Below are 10,111 nucleotides of genomic sequence, written 5' to 3'. Positions count from 1 at the left end.
TAGTTGACTAGCTCGTTGATCAACAGATAGTCATGGTTTCCTGACTATGGACATTGGATGTCATTGATAACGGGATCACATCATTAGGAGACTGATGTGATGGACAAGACCCAATCCTAAGCATAGCATAAAAGATCGTGTAGTTTCGTTTGCTAGAGCTTTTCCAATGTCAAGTATCTTTTCCTTAGACCATGAGATCATGCAACTCCCGGATACCGTAGGAGTGCTTTGGGTGTGCCAAACGTCACAACGTAACTGGGTGACTATAAAGGTGCATTACGGGTATCTCCGAAAGTGTCTGTTGGGTTGGCACGGATCGAGACTGGGATTTGTCACTCCGTGTGACGGAGAGGTATCTCTGGGCCCACTCGGTAATGCATCATCATAATGAGCTCAATGTGACTAAGGCGTTAGTCACGGGATCATGCATTGCGGTACGAGTAAAGAGACTTGCCGGTAACGAGATTGAACAAGGTATTGGGATACCGACGATCGAATCTCGGGCAAGTAACATACCGATTGACAAAGGGAATTGTATACGGGATTGATTGAATCCTCAACACCGTGGTTCATCCGATGAGATCATCGTGGAACATGTGGGAGCCAACATGGGTATCCAGATCCCGCTGTTGGTTATTGACCGGAGAGGCGTCTCGGTCATGTCTGCATGTCACCCGAACCCGTAGGGTCTACACACTTAAGGTCCGGTGACGCTAGGGTTGTAGAGATATATGTATGCGGAAACCCGAAAGTTGTTCGGAGTCCCGGATGAGATCCCGGACGTCACGAGAGGTTCCGGAATGGTCCGGAGGTGAAGAATTATATATAGGAAGTCCAGTTTCAGCCACCGGGAAAGTTTCGGGGGTTATCGGTATTGTACCGGGACCACCGGAAGGGTCCCGGGGGTCCACCGGGTGGGGCCACCTGTCCCGGAGGGCCCCGTGGGCTAAAAGTGGAAGGGAACCAGCCCCTAGTGGGCTGGGGCGCCCCCCTTGGGCCTCCCCCCATGCGCCTAGGGTTGGGAACCCTAGGGGGGAGTTCCCCCTTGCCTTGGGGGGCAAGGCAACCCCTTCCCCCCCTTTGTGGCCGCCGCCCCCCTTGAGATCCCATCTCTTGGGGCTCGCGCACCCCCCCAGGGGCCTATATAAAGGGGGGAGGGAGGGCAGCACACAACAGCCTTGGGCGCCTCCCTCTTCCCCTGCAACACCTCTCTCTCTCTCTCGTAGAAGCTCGGCGAAGCCCTGCACGAGACCCGCTACATCCACCACCACGCCGTCGTGCTGCTGGATCTCCATCAACCTCTCCTTCCCCCTTGCTGGATCAAGAAGGAGGAGACGTCGCTGCACCGTACGTGTGTTGAACGCGGAGGTGCCGTCCGTTCGGCACTCGGTCATCGGTGATTTGGATCACGGCGAGTACGACTCCGTCATCCACGTTCATTGGAACGCTTCCGCTCGCGATCTACAAGGGTATGTAGATGTACTCCCTTCCCTTCGTTGCTAGTATACTCCATAGATGCATCTTGGTGAACGTAGGAAAATTTTAAAATTATGCTACGATTCTCAACAGTGGGATCAAAGCCAGGTTTATGCGTAGTTACTATGCACGAGTAGAACACAAAGCAGTTGTGGGCGTTGAGTTTGCCAATTCTTCTTGCCGCTACTAGTCGTTTCTTATTTCGGCGGCATTGTAGGATGAAGCGGCCCGGACCGACCTTACACGTACGCTTACGTGAGACTGGTTCCACCGACTGACATGCACTAGTTGCATAAGGTGGCTAGCGGGTGTCTGTCTCTCCTACTTTAGTCGGAACGGATTCGATGAAAAGGGTCCTTATGAAGGGTAAATAGAAATTGGCAAATCACGTTGTGGTCATACGTAGGTAAGAAAACGTTCTTGCTAGAAACCTACAAACCACGTAAAAACTTGCAACAACAATTAGAGGACGTCTAACTTGTTTTTGCAGCAAGTGCTATGTGATGTGATATGGCCAGAAGATGTGATGAATGGTATATGTGATGTATGAGATTGATCATATTCTTGTAATAGGAATCACGACTTGCATGTCGATGAGTATGACAACCGGCAGGAGCCATAGGAGTTGTCTTTATTATTTTGTATGACCTGCGTGTCATTAAATAAACGCCATGTAAATTACTTTACTTTATTGCTAAAGACGTTAGCCATAGAAGTAGAAGTAATCGTTGGCGTGACGACTTCATGAAGACACAATGATGGAGATCATGATGATGAAGATCATGGTGTCATGCCGGTGACAAAGATGATCATGGTGCCCCGAAGATGGAGATCAAAGGAGCATGATGATATTGGCTATATCATGTCACTATTTGATTGCATGTGATGTTTATCATGTTTTTGCATCTTATTTGCTTAGAACGACGGTAGCAAGTAGGATGATCCCTTATAATAATTTCAAGAAAGTGTTCACCCTAACTGTGCACCGTTGCGAAGGTTCGTTGTTTCGAAGCACCACGTGATGATCGGGTGTGATAGATTCTAACGTTCGAATACAACGGGTGTTGACGAGCCTAGCATGTACAGACATGGCCTCGGAACACACGCAACACACTTAGGTTCACTTGACGAGCCTAGCATGTACAGACATGGCCTCGGAACACGGAGGACCGAAAGGTCGAGCATGAGTCGTATAGAAGATACGATCAACATGGAGATGTTCACCGATCTTGACTAGTCCGTCTCACGTGATGATCGGACACGGCCTAGTCGAATTCGGATCATGTTTCACTTAGATGACTAGAGGGATGTCTATATGAGTGGGAGTTCATTAAATAATTTGATTATATGAACTTAATTATCATGAACTTAGTCTAAATCTTTACACTATGTATTGTAGATCAAATGGCCCACGTTGTCCTCAATTTCAACGCGTTCCTAGAGAAAACCAAGTTGAAAGATGATGGCAGCAACTATACGGACTGGGTCCGGAACCTGAGGATCATCCTCATAGCAGCCAAGAAAGATTATGTCTTAGAAGCACCGCTGGGTGAAGCACCAATCCCTGAGAACCAAGACGTTATGAACGCTTGGCAGCAGCGTGCTGATGATTACTCCCTCGTTCAGTGCGGCATGCTTTACAGCTTAGAACCGGGTCACCAAAAGCGTTTTGAGAAACATGGAGCATATGAGATGTTCGAGGAGCTGAAACTGGTTTTTCAAGCTCATGCCCGGGTCGAGAGATATGATGTCTCCGACAAGTTCTTCAGCTGTAAAATGGAGGAGAACAGTTCTGTTAGTGAGCACATACTCAGAATGTCTGGGTTGCACAACCGCTTGTCTCAGCTGGGAGTTAATCTCCCGGATGACGCGGTCATTGACAGAATCCTCCAGTCGCTTCCACCAAGCTACAAGAGTTTTGTGATGAACTACAATATGCAGGGGATGGAAAAGACCATTCCCGAGGTATATTCAATGCTAAAATCAGCTGAGGTAGAGATCAGAAAAGAACATCAAGTGTTGATGGTGAATAAAACCACTAAGTTCAAGAAGGGCAAGGGTAAGAAGAACTTCAAGAAGGACGGCAAGGGAGTTGCCGCGCCCGGTAAGCCAGTTACCGGGAAGAAGTCAAAGAACGGACCCAAGCCCGAGACTGAGTGCTTTTATTGCAAGGGAAGTGGTCACTGGAAGCGGAACTGCCCCAAATATTTAGCGGACAAGAAGAAGGCCGGCAACACCCAAGGTATATGTGATATACTAGTAATTGATGTGTACCTTACCAGTACTCGTAGTAGCTCCTGGGTATTTGATACCGGTGCGGTTGCTCATATTTGTAACTCAAAACAGGAACTACGGAATAAACGGAGACTGGCGAAGGACGAGGTGACGATGCGCGTCGGGAATGGTTCCAAGGTCGATGTGATCGCCGTCGGCACGCTACCTCTGCATCTCCCTACGGGATTAGTTTTAAACCTCAATAATTGTTATTTAGTGCCAGCTTTGAGCATGAACATTGTATCTGGATCTCGTTTAATTCGAGATGGCTACTCATTTAAATCCGAGAATAATGGTTGTTCTATTTATTTGAGAGAAATGTTTTATGGTCATGCCCCGCTGGTCAATGGTTTATTTTTGATGAATCTCGAACGTGATGTTACACATGTTCATAGTGTGAATACCAAAAGATGTAAGGTTGATAACGATAGTCCCACATACTTGTGGCACTGCCGCCTTGGTCACATTGGTGTCAAGCACATGAAGAAGCTCCATGCAGATGGACTTTTGGAGTCTCTTGATTACGAATCATTTGACACGTGCGAACCATGCCTCATGGGTAAGATGACCAAGACTCCGTTCTCCGGAACAATGGAGCGAGCAACCAACTTATTGGAAATCATACATACCGATGTGTGTGGTCCAATGAGTGTTGAGGCTCGCGGAGGATATCGTTATGTTCTCACTCTCACTGATGATTTAAGTAGATATGGGTATGTCTACCTAATGAAACACAAGTCTGAAACCTTTGAAAAGTTCAAGGAATTTCAGAGTGAAGTTGAGAATCAACGTGACAGGAAAATAAAATTCTTACGATCAGATCGTGGTGGAGAATATTTAAGTCACGAATTTGGTACACACTTAAGGAAATGTGGAATAGTTTCACAACTCACGCCGCCTGGAACACCTCAGAGAAATGGTGTGTCCGAACGTCGTAATCGCACTCTATTGGATATGGTGCAATCTATGATGTCTCTTACCGACTTACCGCTCTCATTTTGGGGTTATGCTTTAGAGACTGCCGCATTCACTTTAAATAGGGCTCCATCGAAATCCGTTGAGACGACACCGTATGAATTATGGTTTGGGAAGAAACCTAAGCTGTCGTTTCTAAAAGTTTGGGGATGCGATGCTTATGTCAAGAAACTTCAACCTGAAAAGCTCGAACCCAAATCGGAAAAATGCGTCTTCATAGGATACCCTAAGGAAACTATTGGGTATACCTTCTACCTCAGATCCGAAGGCAAGATCTTCGTTGCCAAGAACGGGTCCTTTCTGGAGAAGGAGTTTCTCTCGAAAGAATTGAGTGGGAGGAAAGTGGAACTTGATGAGGTGACAGTCACCCCTTCCGAACCGGAAAGTAGCGCAGCGCGGGAAAATGTTCCTGTGGTGCCTACACCGACTGGGGAGGAAGTTAATGATGATGATCATGAAGCTTCAGATCAAGTTGCTGAACTTCGTAGGTCCACAAGGACACGTTCCGCACCAGAGTGGTACGGCAACCCTGTCCTGGAAATCATGTTGTTAGACAACGGTGAACCTTCGAACTATGAAGAAGCGATGGCGGGCCCGGATTTCGACAAATGGCTAGAAGCCATGAAATCCGAGATAGAATCCATGTATGAAAACAAAGTATGGACTTTGACTGACTTGCCCGATGAGCGGCGAGCCATAGAAAACAAATGGATCTTTAAGAAGAAGACGGACGCAGATGGTAATGTGACCATCTACAAAGCTCGACTTGTCGCTAAGGGTTATCGACAAGTTCAAGGGGTTGACTACGATGTGACTTTCTCACCCGTAGCGAAGCTGAAGTCCGTCCGAATCATGTTAGCAATTGCCGCATACTATGATTATGAGATATGGCAGATGGACGTCAAAACGGCATTCCTTAATGGCTTCCTTAAGGAAGAGTTGTATATGATGCAGCCGGAAGGTTTTGTCGATCCTAAGAATGCTAACAAATTATGCAAGCTCCAACGCTCAATTTATGGGCTGGTGCAAGCATCTCGGAGTTGGAACATTCGCTTTGATGAGATGATCAAAGCGTTTGGGTTTACACAGACTTATGGAGAAGCCTGTGTTTACAAGAAAGTGAGTGGGAGCTCTGTAGCATTTCTCATATTATATGTGGATGACATATTATTGATGGGAAATGATATAGAATTCTTGGAAAGTATAAAGGCCTATTTGAATAAGTGTTTTTCAATGAAGGACCTTGGAGAAGCTGCTTATATATTAGGCATCAAGATCTATAGGGATAGATCAAGACGCCTCATTGGTCTTTCACAGAGTACATACCTTGACAAGATATTGAAGAAGTTCAATATGGATCAGTCCAAGAAGGGGTTCTTGCCTGTATTGCAAGGTGTGCAATTGAGCACGGCTCAATGCCCGACCACGGCACAAGATATAGAAGAGATGAGTGTCATCCCCTATGCCTCGGCCATAGGGTCTATTATGTATGCCATGCTGTGTACCAGACCTGATGTAAACCTTGCCGTAAGTTTGGTAGGAAGGTACCAAAGTAATCCCGGCAAGGAACACTGGACAGCGGTCAAGAATATCCTGAAGTACCTGAAGAGGACTAAGGATATGTTTCTCGTTTATGGAGGTGACGAAGAGCTCGTCGTAAAGGGTTACGTCGACGCTAGCTTCGACACAGATCTGGATGACTCGAAGTCACAGACCGGATACGTGTATATATTGAATAGAGGAGCAGTAAGCTGGTGCAGTTGCAAGCAAAGCGTCGTGGCGGGATCTACATGTGAAGCAGAGTACATGGCAGCCTCGGAGGCAGCACAGGAAGCAGTCTGGATAAAGGAGTTCATTACCGACCTAGGGGTGATTCCCAATGCGTCGGGCCCGATGACTCTCTTCTGTGACAACACTGGAGCTATTGCCCTTGCGAAGGACCCCAGGTTTCACAGGAAGACCAGGCATATCAAGCGTCGCTTCAACTCCATTCGTGGAAGTGTTCAAAATGGAGACATAGATATTTGTAAAGTACACACGGACCTGAATGTAGCAGATCCGTTGACTAAACCTCTCCCTAGGGCAAAACATGATCAACACCAGGACGCAATGGGTGTTCGATTCATCACAATGTAACTAGATTATTGACTCTAGTGCAAGTGGGAGACTGTTGGAAATATGCCCTAGAGGCAATAATAAATGGTTATTATTATATTTCTTTGTTCATGGTAATTGTCTATCATTCATGCTATAATTGTATTGTCCGGAAATCGTAATACATGTGTGAATACATAGACCACAACCTGTCCCTAGTAAGCCTCTAGTTGACTAGCTCGTTGATCAACAGATAGTCATGGTTTCCTGACTATGGACATTGGATGTCATTGATAACGGGATCACATCATTAGGAGAATGATGTGATGGACAAGACCCAATCCTAAGCATAGCATAAAAGATCATGTAGTTTCGTTTGCTAGAGCTTTTCCAATGTCAAGTATCTTTTCCTTAGACCATGAGATCGTGCAACTCCCGGATACCGTAGGAGTGCTTTGGGTGTGCCAAACGTCACAACGTAACTGGGTGACTATAAAGGTGCATTACGGGTATCTCCGAAAGTGTCTGTTGGGTTGGCACGGATCGAGACTGGGATTTGTCACTCCGTGTGACGGAGAGGTATCTCTGGGCCCACTCGGTAATGCATCACCATAATGAGCTCAATGTGACTAAGGCGTTAGTCACGGGATCATGCATTGCGGTACGAGTAAAGAGACTTGCCGGTAACGAGATTGAACAAGGTATTGGGATACCGACGATCGAATCTCGCGCAAGTAACATACCGATTGACAAAGGGAATTGTATACGGGATTGATTGAATCCTCGACACCGTGGTTCATCCGATGAGATCATCGTGGAACATGTGGGAGCCAACATGGGTATCCAGATCCCGCTGTTGGTTATTGACCGGAGAGGCGTCTCGGTCATGTCTGCATGTCACCCGAACCCGTAGGGTCTACACACTTAAGGTCCGGTGACGCTAGGGTTGTAGAGATATATGTATGCGGAAACCCGAAAGTTGTTCGGAGTCCCGGATGAGATCCCGGACGTCACGAGAGGTTCCGGAATGGTCCGGAGGTGAAGAATTATATATAGGAAGTCCAGTTTCAGCCACCGGGAAAGTTTCGGGGGTTATCGGTATTGTACCGGGACCACCGGAAGGGTCCCGGGGGTCCACCGGGTGGGGCCACCTGTCCCGGAGGGCCCCGTGGGCTGAAAGTGGAAGGGAACCAGCCCCTAGTGGGCTGGGGCGCCCCCCTTGGGCCTCCCCCCATGCGCCTAGGGTTGGGAACCCTAGGGGGGGAGTTCCCCCTTGCCTTGGGGGGCAAGGCAACCCCTTCCCCCCCTTTGTGGCCGCCGCCCCCCTTGAGATCCCATCTCTTGGGGCTGGCGCACCCCCCCCCCAGGGGCCTATATAAAGGGGGGAGGGAGGGCAGCACACAACAGCCTTGGGCGCCTCCCTCCTTCCCTGCCACACCTCTCTCTCTCTCGTAGAAGCTCGGCGAAGCCCTGCACGAGACCCGCTACATCCACCACCACGCCGTCGTGCTGCTGGATCTCCATCAACCTCTCCTTCCCCCTTGCTGGATCAAGAAGGAGGAGACGTCGCTGCACCGTACGTGCGTTGAACGCGGAGGTGCCGTCCGTTCGGTGATTTGGATCACGGCGAGTACGACTCCGTCATCCACGTTCATTGGAACGCTTCCGCTCGCGATCTACAAGGGTATGTAGATGTACTCCCTTCCCTTCGTTGCTAGTATACTCCATAGATGCATCTTGGTGAACGTAGGAAAATTTTAAAATTATGCTACGATTCTCAACAGCCACGAGGTAGGGGGCACGCCCAGGGGGGTAGGGCGCACCCCCCACCCTTGTGGGTGCCTTGGGACTCTTCTGGCCCATCTCCGATACTCTGTGGGCTTCTTTTGGTCCAAAAATAATCTCCGTCAATTTTCAGGTCAATTGGACTCCGTTTGGTTTTCCTTTTCTGCGATACTCAAAAACAAGGAAAAAACAGAAACTAGCACTGGGCTCTAGGTTAATAGGTTAGTCCCAAAAATCATATAAAATAGCATATAAAACATCCTAGATGGATAATACAATAGCATGGAACAATCAAAAATTATAGATACGTTGGAGACATATCAATGACCTCCCCTGCCCGCCCTTGTCTATGTCACCAACGTGGTGGACTAGGAGTCTGGGCAACCTTATTCTTGATAACCACGACACATCACTGCCACATGGCCACCGTCGGGGAACGAAACTCTAGTCCTAAGAGACCTAACTATAGCGCTGCAACACAAATCCAGGATCCCCACCCCCTCTGACTATTGTAGTGCTAGGCGGAGGATGGGAACCTGCGTCCAGCCTGTGGGGAATGATAGAGCCATGGTGGATAGGGTTTCTCGAGAGGGGTAGGACCGGAAGAAGAGCGGCATGCAATGGATTATGGATGTATGGTGCAAAAATAATCATTGTGAGAGTGCATCTTCACTATGTATGTGAAATACCTTGCCCTCCGAACTACTCATTCATGCTTTTTTTTGGAGAGGCCAAGGGCTACATATTAAGTACCATAGACCTCGTAAAAACATCCTTATATAAATTGAAAAGTACATCAAAATCCTTGAGGTGCCAAAGTTTAAATCCTCCTGCATCCATTGGCGGCGTGTCGTGAACGAAGCTTGTCATTGCCTCTTGGCCTCCATCTTAGTAGAGCAAACCTGTTAAAACCCAGGAGCTTGTAGAAGCGGCGCCCAGAACAAGTGGCATGTCGCCACTCTTGAGAAAGAAAAAAACATCGGATAGAGCTTGTATAATGCTCCAGGTCCCGCTAGACGGAATCTGGGAGCACAACCGCACCATTTGCTCCGCTAGACAGTGCCATCAAGACAACCTTGAGAACCCCCCGACCGAAACAAGGTATGGGTACACACCACCCTCCACACGTCTCCCATGTGCTAAGTGCATCATTCTACCAAACACAGCGTGTTGCTCATAAGTGAGTAGGCGGTGGTGAAGCACATGTTCCACCGGCGGTGCATCCATCGACGAGCACCGTCCCATGTCGTCTTACCGCTGCCGTGCCAAATGGTTTGACATCGTTTCCATTCACCGGTCGTGGAGGACTCGAGCCGTGTACACATGTTGGCACGATCGATGGATGTACATTGGAACGAACAACCTTCAGAGACACATTTGAACGAATAGGGCAACAAATTAACTGCAGAGGTTCGCAGAGGTGACTGATTCCCTCCACCCTTGCTAGGAGCCAATACGCCATCAGCGTGGTAAACTTTCTCAGATCACGTTGCTTTGCTGTGATCCA

Source organism: Triticum aestivum, chromosome 2D (genome assembly GCF_018294505.1).
Source record: "Triticum aestivum cultivar Chinese Spring chromosome 2D, IWGSC CS RefSeq v2.1, whole genome shotgun sequence".
In the NCBI taxonomy this organism is placed as follows: Eukaryota; Viridiplantae; Streptophyta; class Magnoliopsida; order Poales; family Poaceae; genus Triticum; species Triticum aestivum.
The sequence above is the reverse complement of the archived record's forward strand: the minus strand, read 5'-3'. Positions refer to the sequence as shown.